General features: G+C 38.8%; 1 pseudogene; it reads right to left on the bottom strand.

The window, feature by feature from the left end:
- Window positions 1-6,172: 6,172 nt before the first annotated feature.
- LOC136567904 (kinesin-like protein KIF11) lies at window positions 6,173-19,647 on the bottom strand (annotated as a pseudogene).
- Window positions 19,648-20,172: the final 525 nt, after the last annotated feature.

The following is a 20,172-nucleotide window of genomic DNA, read 5'->3' as shown; positions in this document are numbered from 1 at the left end:
GTTGGCTGATGCAATGCCCAGGGTGTATAGGGGGGGTTGCTGTGTTCACTGGTGTGCCTCTGGCTGTGGCTAAGCACCCAGCACTGCTCTTTTTCCTTTATTGACTTTGTCCCCTCTTGTCCCTTATTAAATTTTCTTTAACTTTTAACAGAGTAGTGGGCTTTGTTTTTCACAAACCTAAACCAAATAAATACTGAGGAAGTGGGGTTTATTTTCTTTTCAACAGCCTTGTTCCTCAACCTGCTTTATGAAAAAAAAGAGAGCAGTTTATTTTAATTTTTTTTCTGAATTGCAAAGAGGCATCCTATTAAACTACATAAATTGTAATACTTTTTGAAATGCACTTTTCTAACCCTTCCTTGGGTTAGAAACTTTCTTATCTGACCATTATGAGAATGTGGTGAACAATGCTCTGAAAAACAAAGCAATATATTGTTCCTTATAGGCTCATATTTCCTATAGACCTGCCACCCAAAACATGAGCTATTCTGGATCCTGCCTATAAGTGCGACTGAAAGCTGCTTGTTTAATTCTATTTATTTGGGGTGATGGCAACAGTAACGTGTTAAAACTTCTCTATATTTTTATGTGTTGGCTACACACATAAAGATTATGCCCAAAACCATCTAAAATTCCCAGGGGCTACATTGCCTCTCACATCTTGCACAATCATTTACGGAAGTGCAAACTGAATCTAAAATGCTGCTAACACAGACTGCTGGCTACTGTACACCCACTCTGTGTTGATATAAATGACTATAACAAGACACCAGACAATGGAGAATCTGCCTAAACTACGGTGATGACAAAATTTTATTTTTTTTTTAACAGCACAATCAGAACACAAATATTATCTGTTTCAAAGAGGACTTGTGCAGCAGGATTTTTCACAGTAACAGTTCCAGTGAGTCCAAAGCCCACACAGCTAAATTTGATGTCAGTAGGAATTAGGTATGAATAGGGAGTGTTACTTAGTTATTTTTGTTAATGTTTTCCAGAGCTTACACATTCACTCTACATTTTTTAGCAAACTTTATCATTTTGACATCATAAAATCAATCCCTAGATAGGTTTGTTCTATATGGAGCAGACACACACATGCAGTTGCTGTTAATAGTCAAATACAGAAGCTTACAATAACCATCTAGCTAACTATTAATGGTTGTTTAACAGTGGGCTTCGAAGGATGGATCTGAAGTCTGTCCTCCTGTGAAAAATGGATTGTTAGACTCTCAGGGGAACAAACTCTTCAAAAGGCTTCATTTTCACAGGTAGAAGCCAAAATACTTGGGTGGAATTGGCTCTAGAAAGCTGGAGGAATTACCTTAGAGACAAATTCAGAACTCCTGCAGTGGATTTGGAGCCCATTGAAGCTGATTATATTCATAGGCAAATAATTTATTTTTCATAACAGACTGAGAGAATCTGCCTCGATGGTTGCACATGAAAATGTCTCATCAAGTACAATATTAAATAGCAGAAAGGAAAGGAAGAATAATTTTTCCCTGAGGCAGATGTCTCCCCTTCTTTCTCCTGCCCCTGAGGTCTCCCTGCAGGGGAAACTGCTTAGCCCAGAATCAACTGGCAAAAAACAGCAGCATCAGTCACAGACAGTAGCCAGCCTCGAGTCTCTGAGTCCAGAGACCTCATCATTTCAATGGCACTGCTCGTTCATGCCACAGGTGTCAGGAGAGTTAGACAACACAACTTCCACTTCTTATACTACTTGTCATAAAAGCAAAGGAAAAATAAGTTATGCTTGACATGAAAATAAATACGCCAGTATAAAATCTGTATATATCTATAATCTGTATTCAAAACATTACAGTACCTTCCAAATACTTTAAGCATTGGACTTGACTAACTTTTTGGAAGAGCTGCTCTTTCTTAATCCTTCCTTAGTTTGTCCATCTCATAAATTTACCTCATCTCATTACTGGGGTTGGAAGCTGTAGGTGTAGACAAAGAAGGTTTTAGTTTTGAGTAGAATCTAAACCATAGCCCAGATGTTCTCTTGAAGTCAAACCATGACACCAGAGTCAAACCTGATACAGATACTAATTGGAATCTTGATCTCTAACCATATTCTGTTTGTTTACTTTAAAACCTTACAGCAAAACTAATAGGAAAAGATGTAAATAGGGGTCTGAGTAGTATCCTCAGCAGACACACAGGTGACACACAGGAGCTGGGAAGAGGCAGCTGCACTTCAACCCAGAGCTTAGTGCTCCATCCTCAAAGAGGCACAGCTTGCTCCTGTGAAGCTCAGCTGCTGCACAGTAATTCAAAGCAGGCAAAGCAGGTATGCTTGAAGCACCTGTGACAGAGCACCCAGAACTAGGCATGAAAACTACTTCCTCCCTTGCCCAGACAAACCCTTCCAAATGCCATGGAATCTTTTGGCCATGGAGACCTAACTGGGCCTTTGATTGTTTTATGGCTTTTTAGACATCACTTTCACTCTCAGTGTATACTTTGGAAAAGGGAGATTCTGATCCTTCATCTTACTACTTTACTATAAGTCAAGTGATTGCAGCAGAATTAGCAAGACTGGACTTGTACAGTGGGAAATAGCCCTTGGAGAAGCACCAGTCATTATTATTACTTGAATGAAGGAAGAGAAGTATCTTACAGTGTATTTAATCTGTTCTAAAAATGCTAAAAAAGCATATATTAGTTCCTGTTAGTTGTTCTATTTTGTTTCACAAAACTTCCATGTTAATTAGGGGAAAAAATCTTTAAATTTACCTCTGGGAATAAAAAGAAAATCCTTTATCACATAAAAAAGTAGCTTTAGTGCTCTGGACATTCTCAGAATAAAACGTTATATATTTTTTTATATATCATATATTATATTTATATATTATATATATTATATATTATATATATTATATATAATATAATATATATTATATATTATATATGTTATATATATATTTATATTATATATTTATATATATATTTTTATATATATATGTTGACAAGAACTGAGAAGCTCTGAAAAAATTAAGTGTACTTTTATGTGATATTTCTGTTTATTTCATTCCTTTATTTAATAATTTTTAATGAAGGAAATGCACTTTTCAAGTTCAAAGTTTAGGTCATTGTGCTTCATTCTCTGAAGTACAATGATTAGGTTATAAACAGGTCAAGAGTAACAAAAGCATTTCAAGTATAACTAAGGAATTCAAGGGAATATTTATATAGGTTTAATATTTTGGAAAAAAAGAAAGCAATCCAGTTAACTTTCATTATTTTACAAAATTTAACTTTATGCCACGTGGAACCTGACAATCATCTCATAAAGCTGTAAAAGGCTGGAAAAATTGTACAATTTTCAGACCTAATATAAAAGAGGCAGCTTATTTCTAACCTCTTCCCTGATGGGAGACTGCTAGGCCAAGCATTTGTTCCTTTTTATCTGTCTGAAGATCACTTTATACAGTAACTGCATGGGTGGGCATGCAGTTTATGGAGCATTGCCCTCTACCATAAAAAGTAGTTTGTAACAGGAAATGAAAAAAAAATAGTCAAATGGTTGTAAACACTTGTTTAAAATGCATAAATTTTAAAATACATAGTTAGCTAATATACTTGTTTTCCTGTTTTTAATGCTCTCAAACATTAGAATTTTATTTTCCCCCCCTAAATCTCTTTTTGATGAAAAAAGAATGTCAACTTTATTTTTCCAGTTCTTCCTGGATTAATTTTTTTCTTTTATCACTCTAAAGAGTTAAAGGCTTCCTCTTGTTTCCTCTACCCTTTTAACAGCTAATTGCAATGCTGACTGACACCTAACAGAAAAAAGGAAAAGCAGTCTAGCAACCCTGCACCTTCTCCTCACTCCTCTCTAGCCCCATGCAATTGTTTGATACCCAAAATAAAAGGCAGTCATCAGTAGCAGCAAGTCACCTGAGTCTTCTTTTCTCTCTTCAAATAAACATTGCATCCCCCAGCAAATTGGATGCAGCAGCTCCCTGAATTCCAGGGGGAAGCAGGATGTTTCCTTTCCCTTTCCTCACTTTCCTCCTGGCCATTCATTTTTCACTTGAAGAGGAAGCTGGTGACTCTTAATTGTCTGTGCTTCTTGTGGCCCTCTTACTGTTGCCTGTATTTCACATGCATCTAAACTTATTTTTCCTTATTTCACTTCCCCACATTGCATCTAAGTTTGTTGTTAAATCAAGAGCTGTCTCAACCATTAATCTAGAACCCAAACAGTACTCATTAGATTAATTAGAACATGGCCATCCACAAGAGCCCCAGTCACTACAACTCTCCCTCACACTCAGCTGCCTTGAGGCAGTGTGGGTGTGACCTGGAAAATTGTTCTGTGCAAATGGCTTTGTACCCTTCTTGAAAAGGATGCCTTACACAGAATAAAATCAAACCACCAGTAAATTAGTCTGGACAGTGCCATTTCTTCCCTTTGGGTAAGATCTGTGATTACAATGAGTACACGCAAGAAACAAGTGTTGCTTTGTTTTTCTTACCCTTCTTTTCTCCTTGTCATACACCATACAATACAGCAAAGGAAATTATTGCTGCTTTCTGCTTTGGGCAATGCCCATGTGGTGGGGAGCAGAGAGCAGGCCAGGACAAGAATTTGGTCACCAGGACAGTCTAGTGGCCCTGCAGTAACGCAGACATGCACTAGATCATCTTTTACACCAGTGTAGCTCCTCATAAAGCAAGCCCCTACTGAAGCTCGAGTACAGAATTCTCCATATGGAAGCAAAAATTCAATATTAGATTTTGAAACTTTTTTTTTGACAGATGCTTGAGGAAAAGCTTGGCAAAAGCTGCGTCTCCAAGTCCTGTTTAGCAGCCGGCACCTGAGCTCAGACCAACCTTTAGTGCTGGGGCCATCTAGTGGGAGAGGAGGCACGGACAGGGAGGCCAGGACATCTTCTGCATCCGGATTTTTCATCCTATTCGGCTTTGGTGTGGCCTCCAGACACCTGGGCCAGTGGAACAATGATCAGCAGATCGCTGCCAGCATTGCAAACAAAGGACAACACGACTTTGAGGGCTACTTTAGAAAAAGAGAAAATGTGAAGCAGCCCCTGAAATTCATACAGCTGCTAAGGAAAGCAGGCTGTCCCCATGCAGCAGGAACCAAACAGTCAAGGCAGAGAGTTTCAAAGAGGATCAAGACAGGGAACACAAAATATGGCATGATTTTGTGGATGCAAGCCTGCTGTCACTGGCTATTCCAGTTTGTTGGTTCATACTAATCCTGTCAACTCCACAGGGAAAATGTAGCAGGGTGAAAGGCTTGTGCAAACCCCTCCCACTTGGCTTAGGCTACTCAATACAGCTATGGCATCAACTTTTGGGGCTGATTTTTAGTTGATCAAGGATTTATCGAACCACTGTGGAAGATTATGCTAATATCTAATCAGTGTTAACAGGCATAGAGTGCAAGAAAATGGAACCTAGAGATTGGAGAATTAAGCCCATTAAGTTTTAGGTGCTGGAATTTGCATCTGCAAGTTAAGAGGAAGAACAGTGGGGTTAAAACAAACAAAAAGCCCAAGACCCAGCAGTAAGACTTCACAGAATGAAGAAGCACTGAAATAAAACTATTGTCTTTTGTGAAACAAGGGAGAACCATCCTCTTCTGACAGCACAAGACTGATGACATAGCTGATGTTTTAGCTAAATTAGACCTGGCACCATAAGAAAATTAGGTAAGTTTTACTCTCAGCAAGGTGCTTGTACATTTGTTTTCCATGTATAAATTTAGTTGAAGTATTACAGTAAAAACAGAGGAGCTGGAATAAAAAGAAGGTATAAAAGCAGAACACTTATTTACAGCTAATTAATACATAAAATGCTAACTCATAATGCTGATTTCCACTTCTCCTTCTGGTATTTTAGATCTACTGAGAAACAGATAATTTCTTACTTGACCATATATATATATATATATATATATATTTAACATAACAGCATCATAATCTGCAGGGCGGGTTTTTTTCTCAAAACTTCGCAAGCTGCAACATATAAAAATGGAACCAAGGCAAGAGATTGATCAGGTAAATCTTTTTATTCAACTGTGCATCACTATAACACTACATAGAGACACTGAGAATACCAAAAAAAGTTGTGGCTCAGTAAGACAGTAAGATAGAAATATCTAAAACCAGGGATCTGCACAGGATATATCTTAGTTCAGCAATCTTAAAGGATGCTTCGATTTCTGAAGAAGCTCTTCTGTCATATCCTCCATTTTGTTCTCCACTGGAGCTGCAGATTTGCTCTCTTTACCCTTTTTTGAGACTTCTTTTGTGCTGGGATTTAAAGAAAATACCCAATGTTAAGAAAATACAAAGAAATCAAAGACTTCTGCTCATGTGCAATGCAGTACATAGTGTTCTGAGAAAAAAACTTGATGTAACTACTGTAAAAGGTTCCTAATAGATTGCATTTACTCAAGAGATTGACTGTAGACATACAGAAGCTCAACAGCTATTTTAAAGGGTCCACAACAAGAAAATATGCTCTTCCCAGCAAGAAAACCCCTAGATTAACAGACCAAGAAGTTTACACTGATACATTGGTAGAGCAAAAGGGTCAGAAACAAGTAACTAAAAAACTCAACCCCAAGAAGACTTAAGAATGCCAGTATTTCTGTCAGGCCTCTAAGAAAATACTCCTATACTTTCAACTTTTCCACTAACACACGTCTAGCAAATTATGACAATTTTCTTTATGGAAGATTATTTGCTGATGAGTTTTCAGCTTGTCAGAAATCTGCATTATTTTATCCACTATTAACTGCTATCAGAATCTGCTGTTACTTTAGCACAAGCTTAACAAAGCATTATCTATGGGATTCGAACAAGTTGTGAGACTACCCAGAAATGTAAGTGACTTGAAACTACAGCACTGTTATGGATCAGAAATATTTCTTCTCAAATACACATCTGTTTTGCTTATCTGAGGAAGTTACCTGGAAAAAAGGAATGCCACCATTTGTGTGACAATATACATTTGTATCCATTAAGTATTTGTCACAAGCAAGGCTTTCACTGGGTTCTTGCAACTCTCCTTCCTCTTCCAACAGGTCGTAAACCAGAAGTTTTCCAGAAAGATTTATTTAATGTCTGAATTTCCTTAAGGAATGTATTGAGAATGATCAGTTCTATAAAAAGCATGGAACTTCTATTTTTGAAAAACAAGAAAGAAATCTAAATTATTAATATCATTGCTTATATTTTAAGAGATGTTTTTTGTCAAAAGCTCAGCACACTTGAGTCCAAGTACCCTGTAAAACACAAAGGCTGTAACAGCCCTGGGGTTTCAGTCAACTCTCCAAAAGGGCCCGGAAAAACCTCAAAGATGTGAAATATTCATTCAAGAGCCTCATTTGCCATTTGTATACATACCTTTCTTGCATTATCCTCCATCTCCTTTCCCACACTGCTTAGCATAGCATCAAGATTTGGTTGCTTTTGCCTCAGTTGCTCCAGAAGTAGCTGCCAGGGCTGTGTTCTCACAAGAGTGACAGGATAGAAGTAGTCTTTTCTCTGTGGAGTTGTCCCTTTAATGAAGATGATACATTTTTCAGTGTTTGCTTTAATTTCAGATCCTCAATTTTACATCAACTCATTACAGAAATCATGCCATGTTCACACACCATTCTTTGCATACATCTTTAAAGGTGTAAGGCTGCCAGGTTATGTCCCCATCAACCTTCACTTATGAATTCTGGAGCTCGAGTTGTTTTCTTTAAGACCATTCTGCCCCTGACCTGATTAAATACCTGTTGGAACATCCACTTTGAGATCCTCTTGCAGGAAACCATTAACCTGAGTTAGTCCATGTTGTACTTCTTCCTTAAGTGCCAGCTTCTGCTCCACAAGTTTCTCCTGATCCACCTTTATCTGATCCAGAAGGCCATTTCGCACCTTCTCCTCAGCAGCCTTTTGGCTGCCAATGTGGTCAGCAATTTCTGCTATTGCTTTATCACAGTTTTCTTCATTTTTCTGAAAATGAAACAAAAAAACAACCCAACTAAAAACACCAAGTTAACAGGAAAGGTAAGACTATGGCCTCTAAGATGTGGTGCATGGTTAGTGACATGACCTGAAACGAAACAACTGAGACCTCAAATTGAGAAGTTTCAGTGCCAGTTTTACACTCTCATTTTGAGAGCTATCTTCAGAAGAGTCAGTTTCTTAGAAAGTATGATCACTTTAGAAAGCTAGTCACAAGAATAAAGATGATGCCATTTGGCTCAGACCAGACTCCTCATACTTCTGTGCACAAACCCTGCACAGAATTGGGATATTCACCTGAACATGAACATCCTACAAGTACTAGAACCTTTTATGCCTTTGTAGGGGAAAAGGCAATTCTGTTTTCAGCCATTCCTGTTGAAATGAAACTCCTGAAGTGTTCAGCAGGTACAGCAGATACAGAGCAGACCACAAATGCTTTTAGTTTAGAGTTGGACTTGATCCTTGGAGATCCCTTCCAATTCAGAATATTCTGTGTGAAGGAAGTTTCTAGTTGAGTTTTTCCTTCTGAAAGTTTGTAAAATATTGGATTTGCCTATTTTATTGTCTATTACAACAATAAAACCAGGGTGGATGTGAAATTTGTGATGGAAATGAAAAAAAAAACCAAAAACACGAGAGAGAAACTTTTAGATAAGAGGCCAGAATTTGTATATACTTAAAAGGAATACTTTCTGCCACATTGATTCAATCTGACCAATAAAGTCATTTGTCCTGCAAAGGTATTTTGGACAACAGCATTGTGCTGATCAACAGCCCTCTTACGGTCCAGTTTCCCATGGAGCCCAGACACATCTCTTGTCGTTTCTTCTACTGTACTTGGTAACTAGAATTTTAAAAGTTATTTCACTAAGTCTTTAAACAAGAAGTCAAGCATATATTATATAAGGAAAGGCAACAACAGTTCTGAGTTTAAGAAGTTATGTCTCTAGGAAAACAGGTATTTCCCTTTACACCATCAAATTACAACTGTTCTGGACCCTGGTGTTATGTCATTTCTGCTTTTAGAACATGGGAAAAAGTTACCTGCTAGAGACCATTTCTTCTGCTTTAAAACCAAAGCATTAATAAATGACTTCCCCAATATGTAAGGAATAAAGGTATCATTTATCCCAGAAGAGTAACTGAAAAACACCTGAGCACTTCAACTTTTTTCTGAACAATCTGACAGTAAATATATTCTTTAATATAGAATTAAAACAAGAGGTTTTTAGTACTAGTCCTGTGATAAACAATTTAGAATTCATACAAATAGTGAAGTCCTGGTTTGTAGTGAGCATAAGTAATTTCTGCACCTATTTGTCTCAAACACTCCACAAGCCACATGTAAAAACCAGGCATTCCCTCCTAATCTTACAGGAATCCAAATAGAAAGAAATTGTCATGGTGCCTGAAGATACAAGTTTCATCACCTGGCAGTTTAAATAGCAGGACACACTCTCTCCCTACCTCAAGTGTTCTGATAATTATGACTAAACTACAAACACATCAAAGCCATACCCTAAAACACAGAGGTGACAGGACAACATTATTCCAAGCTTTTTGCTATTTTCCTACCCCAGTTCATAGAATGGTTTGGGTTGGTAGGGACATTAAAGAGCATTTAGTTCCAAACCTCCTACCATGGGCAGGGACATGTTCCGCTAGACCAGGTCCTTCAGGTATGTATAACTTACTGTTTTGCAGGAGCAGTCACAAGATTTTTAAAGAAAACTACTTATTCTGCAAAAAAGCTCATGATAATAGACACTGCAAAGCACTGGAACTCCCATGACAAACTGGCCTGAGGGAAAGTTATTTCCAGACCAACCAGAGTGCTTAGCAGTCAGCTGCCAATACTACCACAGAGAAAGTCCTGCAATCTAATCCTAGTTTTCCATCTTAAATTCAGGTCTTGTCTCACTCACATCATGCTTTAGCAACAATAGCCCATCAAATTCCAAAAATAGGAATGTTTTACATTAGGTACAAGAACTGTGACAACCTGGCTAGCTGTGCCATGAAGCTCTTGTTCGGTATTTTCCAAAACTGAAACCACATATTCTTCTTCAGCCAGCTGAACCTTGGTTTCTAGCAGATCTTCCTGTGTTTCTTCCAGTTCTTTCTCCTTGATCTGCAAATCTGTTTTACACTGTTCAAGTTCATTTTTACTGACTCTGAATAGTTCCGTGACCTAAATAGGAAGACAATAATCAAAAAGGTAACACCACTTTTTATGAATGTGACACTCTCATTTCACATCCCTCACATTACATTACAATGACAGAAGGCAAATTGTCATCTAGCAATGTAACTTCAGTTGTAGGACTCAGGTCTTAAACCTAAACTACAGGTTTGTATAGTCTTTGTAATCACTGAAAATATCAAGCCAACACCATTCTCACTGTAATAATTGCTTGCTTCTCCTCTCAAAACCTAAGAGCAAACTACCATTACAGCACAAGGAAATGAATCCCACTGAACAAACATAACCAGATAGACTGAGAAGAGCCAGTAAAGCTGATTACATGGAGGAGTTACATATACCAGCAAATTCATATCTACATTTCTCTTTAAGGAGATCCAATTTTTGTGTAATTTGTTAAAAGGAAGCTCATGACCTCTCTCCCCTTATTCTCTGTTCCTAAGCAGATAGATACATGTCAGCTGAGATTATACCATTTTACAAGCAGATTTTGTGCTAAAAAATCAGCAAAAAAATATAGTAGTAGACATGAAAACAGCTTTAAAAATAAGTACTGCAACATGCAATTTCACATACATTATTTCAAATTCCTAACTTCAAGGACTAGGAAGCTTCCATTCTTGACTAATTGGGGAACTTTAAGACCACCACCAACAAAAACAATCTTCTGACTGCTCTTTCTTCAAACTTTTTTCCTCCTTTTGACAGGAGGAATTAATCTCTTCCATTTTCTGGCAGATTTAAGCCACAGTTGAAAAATACCCTTTTCACTTCTTCCTCCATGACACTGATTTGGCAATATACTCCGTAATTTGTTCTTCCTGGACTGTCAGCTTTCCATTAAGGGCTCTCAAGCAAGGATTAAACTAAATGAACAAATTAGTCAAGTAAGAGGTAGTTTCAAGATTTACACTACATTTTCAGTAATTTTGGAAAATTCTATATGAATAGCAAGTGATTTTCACTTAAGGCAGAGAAGATTGAAGGCAATTTTCCATTGTAAACTTTCTGGGCAAACTAGCCCTATTAAAAGTGAAGTTAAGTATATCAAGTTTACTTTCCTGTATTAGCTTCCACTGAAAAAAAAAGGCTGCATGTGTAAATCTGCATGCTGGCTAATGCTTATGGTAAGTTCCACACATACAAAAATTTCTCAGTGCAAGCCTTTTAGATTTTATCTGTATAATCATTAATTTTGAAAGAACAAGTTGACCAAACAATTCAGTTTCCTAACTATCTTGAACTTCCTGGATTAAAAATATATCTGAAAGTATTTCTGTATAAGTATAGGTATCAGTATCTGAGATTTGTTGCTAATTATTTTATAGAAATTTTACAGACCTACTCATAGGTTTCAATAGAAATATGGACTCCATTTTTCTCTCGAGCAGCAGCAAGGTCTCGCTTCAGACGCTCAATCTCTTCAGTGTATTCCTGCATAAAGAAACAACCACATGTAAACATGAACATTTCTATTTTGATTTTGATATTCAGCCTAACAAATACTTCACAAAGGTAGTTTTGCATAAGCACAAGAGCATAGCACTTCACCTCTGTTCTAAGTTCAATATAGCACCATTTAAATTCGCATCATTGGCTGTATGTAGAGCACTGAAACTTTCCATTTGAAGGTCATACTTGGTTGCATTTAGCAGCTTACAATGGGAATCCCAGCTTCCTTAGGGGCAGAGCTACTTTACACTGGCTCTTCACTTGTCCTTACTGACAAGTTCCCTTTAACTCAGGCACTTTCTAGGGAAAGTGCAAAATTGCAAACATATAATCCCCACAGTCATAGCTAGTAGCAATAGCTCTCTGTTAAACTTCAGTCTTATTAACAGTGCCAGTATCTGCAGGGACCATGGCTATGTAAGTGCAGCTTTAGTTTAAAAGCATCAGTTCATTAATTAAAATGATTCCAGAGAAACACAGCTACTAGTTACAGTTTCTCCCCTACTCATAACTCCTATACAGCAAAGATTACATTAACAAGAAGTCATGCCTAACCTGTAACTTCATTTTTTAAGATATATGTCTAATTACCTCTATAAGAGCTTTTTTTGTTAGCTGCTGATTAACTTCAGGCTTGTTCATGATGTTCTTTGCTCTATGGGCATATTCCAGTGTACTCAATGTTTCCTTGTGAAAAATAGATGTAACACTAGGTCAAGCTATGAATTAACTCCTATTTTTGTATCATTAGCAAAATATATTACTTATTTTAGGAATAGGTTTTCAGACTTTAAATTTACCTCAAGATTTACAGATGCAGGTGAAATTGCAGCAATTATTGATGTTTTTGTCCGTCCTCCAAGAGAGTCTTGAAGGATTCTTGTGAATTTAGAGTCCCTGTATGGAATATGAGGGGCTCTTTCCACTAGAGCAGTAATAACTCTTCCAAGTGTCAGCAGAGATATTGGTTGATATTTCCAGCTTCACGAGCTCTTTTGTCAACAGCCCCAGATCGACCAATGTTTTCACTTCCTGCAAGACCAACCTGAAAGGCAGGTTATGCTTCTGTCTCAATCACCCTGAAGAATGCTTGCCCCAAAGTCTTGCAGAACAAATAAAAGAGCTTACTAGTTTTTCAGGAGACACTGGGGTGACAAATGGGACTGATATTTTTCAGAGTGACAAACATACTCCACTTTATGAGAACAATAATTTTTTCCTTTATCAGGAAAAAACTCTAATAAATTCTAGTACATGGCTAAAAATTCCGACAATCTGTTAATCAATGACACTTAGTTCAAATACTTACCAAGTTTAGCTTTCCAACTTTAACAAGTTCTTCTCCATCTACTGTTGTTTCTTTCATATGGATGGTGATTGAGTGGGAACAGCTGCAAAAGAAACCAGTTTCAGATGTTCCATTAAAGCCAAATATCTAGTTGTTATATGACTGCTGCAAGTTCTGTGCTCTTTATTGAGTACATTTAGCCCATGAACTACAAATTACATTTGCAATACACAAAGTTATTCTGCTAAGTATAATTTTGTGTGTGCGTATATGAATATGTATTTAAAACCAGTGATGAGGCAACTGGCTGACATCTGACTTCTTCAATCCTATAGATTTTCTCTTATTTCAAGGGAAAGAAAGAGAAATGCCTTGGTTTTGCCTACATTTGAGTATTCTCAACTCACAAGCATCACATGAAAACTGATTTGCAGATTTTTTTTTTCAATCCTTACCCTAAGAACAGTTTCACAGAATGTGAGATTAAGGAACATAAATTTTCCTTATGCAGGCTAAGAAAATTCAGCCAACTAGTTGACTCCAATATTAAAAATTTAGAAGTTCAATTAATTTTTCAATCAAAATTAGTAATACAGTTTAAGATCATAGAATCATGGAATGGTTGCATCTAGCTCCAATCCCGCTACCATGGGCAAAGACACCTTCCACTAGACCAGGCTGCTCAAAGCCCCATCCAACATGGCCCTGGACACTTCCAGGGATGGAGCACCCACAATTTCTCTGGTCAACATGCTCCAGTGTTTCACCATTCTCATAGTAATAATGATTTTAGGTTGAGTTTATTCCTTTAATAAGCTTTTACTACAGGAAGCTGCCATATATAGAAAGCCATAGATATCAAATTACACCAGTTTGACCATACATAAAACAACACCTGAGGCACGTTAATTTCAAAAATTCCCTGGAATCTCAGACAAAATGAGTTCTGTGTTCCAATCAGTGCTAGAAAATACCCATTTCCTTCCACCAGTAGAGAGACATGCTCAGTATATATTGAAATTAAAATATACTACAGACAGGGTACATTCCTTACTGTTCTAGTACGACTTGTGATATAGATTTCACATCTGCAGCTCAAGAATGTGAAAGCAGTAATAAAAAGAATGGTATTTCTGACCCAGATGCCCCTATTACATTCTATGACCTGCAACCATATGAAGCAGCCCTTATTGCCATAGAATCTCATCCCCAGCTTCCACAACCTAATTTGCAAATTTTACAGAAGCTGGCTGGGGTTAAACCATGGCACCCCAGACACCTATTGCAATCATCCCACAGCAGGTGGTAAGGAAGATATTGTAACTCTGGCTTTCTAACCCACATTTGATAGTCTACACTGTGATAGACACGATGTCATGTTTGCACTATCTGCTTATTTCTTCAGTAAGATTCTTTTTAAGAAAGAACAAAACAAGGTTTCTGAAATGGGGAAGACTTTTACCTGGACTATGCATTCATTTAAGTTGCTGCAGTTGTTCTTTTGGCTGCACCCCTTTCCAGGATTTGGTAAACTTGATTTTTGTTGTGTACAGTTACTTGTTCCAAGCCTTTAATAATACACCCCTTTGTCAGAAATTAATACATGCTCATTATACATCTCTCAACAATCCTAAAAGCCTCAAGACAACAAATTTTGTAGCACTAACCTTGTTTCGAGGATCATCAAACAGCTGTAGTCTTTCTCCAACATCAGGAGTAGGATTCAGAAGATCAAAAAGCTCCTCGTTATAGATTTCCAAAAGAGAGACTTTCACTGAAAACTCAGTCCCATTCTCTGTGAGTTTTTCAAATATCTGATGCAATGTACGGGGTATGATACCTGCTAGTGGATCCTATAAATTAAAAAGAAAAATTTAATTTATAAATGTACTGAAAGAGATTTGGAGCTAGGGTGTAGAGTTTCAACTAAACAGTCTGACTGGATAGAAATAAGAATAAAGATGACCTTCCATATAAAAGTCACCAAGAGTTGAGTGCAATACATTAAAGATGTTAAATTGTCCTTTTCATAGGAAGATTATTTGTTAATCTACAAACATTTAAGGAAAGTCAGCTTCAGAATTTGAAAGGCATCAGCTTTTGGTTTTCTTTAGCCTTCTGCAGTTTCCAACTTTGAACTACAGTACAGACAAGAGGAATCTCAGAAGTGGTAATATACCTCTTCCCAAGTATATTCTTCATTGGGTGACTGCTCCCCTTCCATTGTAAAGGTCTTACCAGTCAGTACCTCTTTGGCCATAACTGTGAGAATAAAAATAAAAATGTAAACAAGAAAACAAAATACAAATAAAGTTTCCTAATGCTAATTATTGGCTTACTTACGCAAACACTGTACAGTTGTAGCCCATAACAACTTCATCCAAAATGGGACACTCAACACCCCGGTATACATCAATCTGCTTTGCCTGAGCTCCAAAAACCTATTGGCACAAGACAACACATCCCATTCAGCCATGCAATAATGCAGAACATCACACTAAGTACCAGCTTGTTTCTGCAAGTCCCCAAGCAGTTACTAACCATATCAAACGTGTACGTCTTTCTTGATGACTTATCTGTCACTCCTCCAGGGCGGACACTGACTTCCTTTCTTGCCTGATCACAGTCCACAACAGCGTAGGAGCTCACTTTCAGTTCTGAGGCATTAAAAGGCCTAAAAGGACAGGAGTCAGAAATATCGGATTGAAATCATTGCTAACAGGAACACAAACAGAAGAAGCAGTAATGTCACTCAGTTTAAGGATCTAGAATAGTAAAACTGGGCAAAAAACCCCAAAGTTTTTAACTCTATCTGTTTAATAATTAAGAAAAAATGCCGCAATTTGGCAGTTTACAGACCCTGTTTCTCCTTTTTTCCACTGTTTTACAATTCAGGCATCCACAGCTTTTTGTTTGTTATATACATATTTTTAACAGGCCTAGAACCACTTTCAAGATCATATAGATGCTCACATAGCTAACAGGCATCAGGACATGTTCAACTGCAGGGGGCAGAAGATTAAACAGATCAAACAACTATCTAAATAAGAGCCTTAAAAAAAATCCAAAAAACACTTACAATGTGCAAGTTAATGCAATAGTGAATCAAATGCTGACACTCTAAAGCATGAAAAATACCAACAGACCCTACTAATTGCAGGACAGTAAGCAGCAATACCAGAACCTTCAGGTACTGATGCACCTGAATAAAACATCAGATTTGGGGGGGGGGGGAGGGAAATCCACATTAATTGAAAGTGGATTAGTAAAAAGTAATTTAAAGTGGATTAGTAAAAAGTAATAGTAAAATATTTAACACAGCAACAATAAAAATTTTGAACTTTATGGTGAGCATCTTGTTTCACCACTAAGTTAATTCAAACTTGGTGTACACCATTTTCCTTAAAGGGACATTTGCCACTATTTCTCCTGAAACGTATGGAAATGCCCTAAAAAACATTAAATCCTATTTTATTCTTCATTTAGTAGTGCTACTGCACTGAATTTCTATGGTACCTATATAGGTGACCCGAGCAGTCAGCTTGAAAATATAACTTCTACAATCTTGTAACTCTTTTTAAAATATCTTGACTCTCGAGACACTTCAGATACTCTTTCAATTATCATGTTAAAGAAGAAAAACAAAACACAAGAAAACCACAAGCACATGGCACCTCGAGTTTCCTGAACCTTGTGGCTAGCATTTTCCCTCAATACATCACTGAGGCTGAAGTGTCAGATTCTAAACAGACCATGGGACACCTGGGTGCAAGACTGACTGATGACAACACAATATCACTAAAATCTTGTGCAGAGGAGCAAGTCACAGCTTCGGGCTCGTGACTTTGAAAGTAACAGAACAATGAAACACATTCTGCTGTGTAACCATGAAACATTGAACCAGTCCATGGCAGGAGGCACAAGAGCCCACAGCTGTGATATTGGGAGCAATTTAGCTGGGCTGGAGCAGGAGTACAGATCATCACCATCACCACCACACAAGCAGCTGCCTGGTGTGCCACGGAGACATTGATCTCAAGTTCATCCCCATAGGTATGAAGCATATGATGCATATTAACAATGCTAATGCATGCATTTTGAGATTCTAAAATCATGTTTTACCGAAGCTCAGTAAGCATGCTGCTTGAAAAGATTTGCTATATGCTTCAGGTTTTGGGAACAAATCAGGACACCAAAGAACACAATTGCGTCTACCTTCATATCTATAAGATAAGAACAATCTGACTGGATGCAGAAGAAAGGTGGAAGAAATATTTACTAGCTCAAATAAACTGAAGCTATTAAAAAACAAAAAGCTCCACAAAGGGCAAGAGCAAGGGTGGGCAAAGAACTTTTAAGAGGTTAGAAACTAACTCTTGACATAGCAATTAGTCTGTGAGCTACAACAAAAGCAGAAGACTCCACTGTAGACAGTCCTAATGCTACTTCCATAGTGAGCCTCATATTTAGTTAAAATAAATATTAATACTTGAAAAAGCTATTCCAGAACAATTAAGAGAGATAAAAACAAAACAGCTGCTCTTTACAGTATTTCAAATCCAAATGCTCCAATAAACATTCTCTTGCAATAGCCTTGAGTACATCAACACTTTCATCAATCCCACATTTTTTTCAGAAGCTTTATAGTTGCATTGCAAACATAAGGCTAAATTGATTTTAATTTCTATATTCATTGTGCATCTGTAAAAGCAGAACTCATAAGCTTGAGACTATGACTACAAAAGACATTAAAACATAATACATAAACTAATATTTGAAGGTCTGGCTCAAAAAAACCCAACTTCTAAAGGTGATTTAAACACTATACATTGCCAATATTACAGTTTTAACATCCAGTGCTTTAAGATTATTTAAGATCTAGTATTAGTAACCACCTCAGAATTACAAAGAGAACCTAATTTTATGGTAGATGAAATTTATCATTTCATACCAAAAAGCAAATTCGTCTCATCAAGCAAGACATTTGGTCATTTTTACTTCAGCAGTATACCCCCATCCCATTGTTTGTCCCCTGTAAAGTCTGCATCAATGAAGTTATGTGACAGGTATACCAGAGTGGAAGTAGCAGCATTTTTAGCTGTCAAAGCTTAGCGACTTCCCACAGGAGCTGACAGAAGGGCAAAAGTCAGCCTGGGGTTTTGTGTGTCTCGAATATGATACTAATTGTGCGTAGTTCTTCTTGAGCTTGCAGCGCAGCTTCCTACTGGGTGTGCGCTGAATGAAGATGGGAAAGTGCAGCTTTTTGCCTTTTGAAGCTCTAAAAAAATCGCTCCTAACAGCCTTACTTGTGCCGAAGCGCCGCTTCCCCGGCAGGCACAGGAGGCCGCCTCAGGCGCAGAGCGGTGCCCGGGACAGGCAGCTCCCAGCGCGGTGCCCGGGACAGGCAGCTCCCAGAGCGGTGCCCGGGACAGGCAGCTCCCAGAGCGGTGCCCGGGACAGGCAGCTCCCAGCGCGGTGCCCAGGCCCCTCAGGGGTACGGGGGGCTCCCCTGGCCGCCATCCCTCCGGGGGGACGCAGCGATCCCCCGGAGCAGGGTCCCGCCGCCGGACACAGCGGCCCGGCAGGGCCACAGCTGCACAGCGCCTGTGGCACCGTGAAATACAAAGCTGTGTTTCGTGTCGGGTACAAACAGGCGACGTGTGTATTTGTGAGTGCGAAATGTGTAGACGCCGACAATGGGAGACCTGTGAATTCTAATAATAACTGAAGAAAATAAAGCATGGAAAAAGGCCTTTGAACCTATCTTTTGTTTGCAATTAACTCTGGGTGATTTAGGAGCCTTGGAATTAAAGCGTTAAGGATGTTGCTTTTTGCTTGCAGTTAATCCATAAAGAGCTCTGCAATAATAACCTTTTGAAGTATAATTTTAGAATATTACTTGTATCCTTGAAACTATAGCTTTGGAGCATAGATAAAGGAAATATGCTTATCTCACACCTTATTGAAGCAGAGAAAAACAGCTTGAGAAAGGAAGATGAACATCACCTCAAGGATTTATGGTTTCGACCAAAGGGAAGCTGGACATCACTGTTGTTAGATTTATAGTCCTTGCAATCAAAAGGTGGACCCACATCTGGGGAGCTGGACTCCATCAGATGGGATTCGTCTTTCTTCTTTCAGAAACTGGACCGCCACCATCTGGGATACTCCTTTTCTGGGATACATCCTGAGAAACTAAGATCACAATAGTGTATAGAATTGTGATGTAATAATTTGGAATAAAAATTGCTGATGAGTAAAAAAATTAGAAATAGAAACTGCTGAGAAAGCTTATGAGTACCCCTATAAATACCTGTAACCCTCAACTATCGGTGTGCAGTTGGAGGCCAAACTTCCCCCACTGTACCCAGCGCTGTATTGCTCATACTTTCCCATATTAAATAATAAATGGATTGCTGCTTGAATATTGGCCTAGTCAAGCTTCTTATTCATAACAGCACGGCGGCGGCCTCGGCCCGCCGGCCCCGCGGGCTGTCCGGGGCCCCGAGCACGGAACGTCTGCGCCCGAGGCCCGGAGGCACCAACGCGGCACCTCCCGGGCCTTCCCGCGGAGCGGCCCCGAACGCTCGGCCAGAGAAGGGCCGCCGCGCTTACCTGCACCGCACCGCCACCTGGACGTTCTTGCCCTTCTCCTCCTTCTTGGTGCCGCCGCCCTGGGAACTGAAGGAAGCCATGGCGGGACGGGGCCGGCACCGAAGCGCTGCCGCGGAGCCGAGACTGGGTTCGGCCGCCCGCGCCCCCGCCAGCGCCGCTTTGAACCGCGCCCGGCCCGGCCCGGGCGAGCAGCGGCGGCCCCGGGGCACCGCGGGACGGGATTGCAACCTCGGCGAGTCAGAGAAATAATGTTATAGACAAGAAACAATAAATAACCTTGAGAACGAGAACACAAAAACTCTTAACTCCTTCTTCAACTGCCAGGCTGGGAAAAAGAGGCTTGCTCAGGGTCACTCTGACTGTGAAAAACGCCAATCACTTGTTTTTAAAATTTTAAAAGTTTAATAGTAATAAAATTGTTATAAAAATAGTAATACAATTGGAGTAATAATAATTTGGACAATTTGAATTAGGACAATATGACACAACAAATACAAAAAGTTACGGACAGTCCGGGTACATCTTTCTGGGCAGCGCGAGCCCGAAAAAGGACACTCGTTAACAGAGGATTAACCCTTAAAAACAATAACCTGTTGCATATCCAT

The sequence above is a fragment of the Molothrus aeneus genome, chromosome 2, assembly GCF_037042795.1.
Source record: "Molothrus aeneus isolate 106 chromosome 2, BPBGC_Maene_1.0, whole genome shotgun sequence".
Lineage (NCBI taxonomy): Eukaryota > Metazoa > Chordata > Aves > Passeriformes > Icteridae > Molothrus > Molothrus aeneus.
This window is presented reverse-complemented; position numbering and strand designations above follow the sequence as displayed.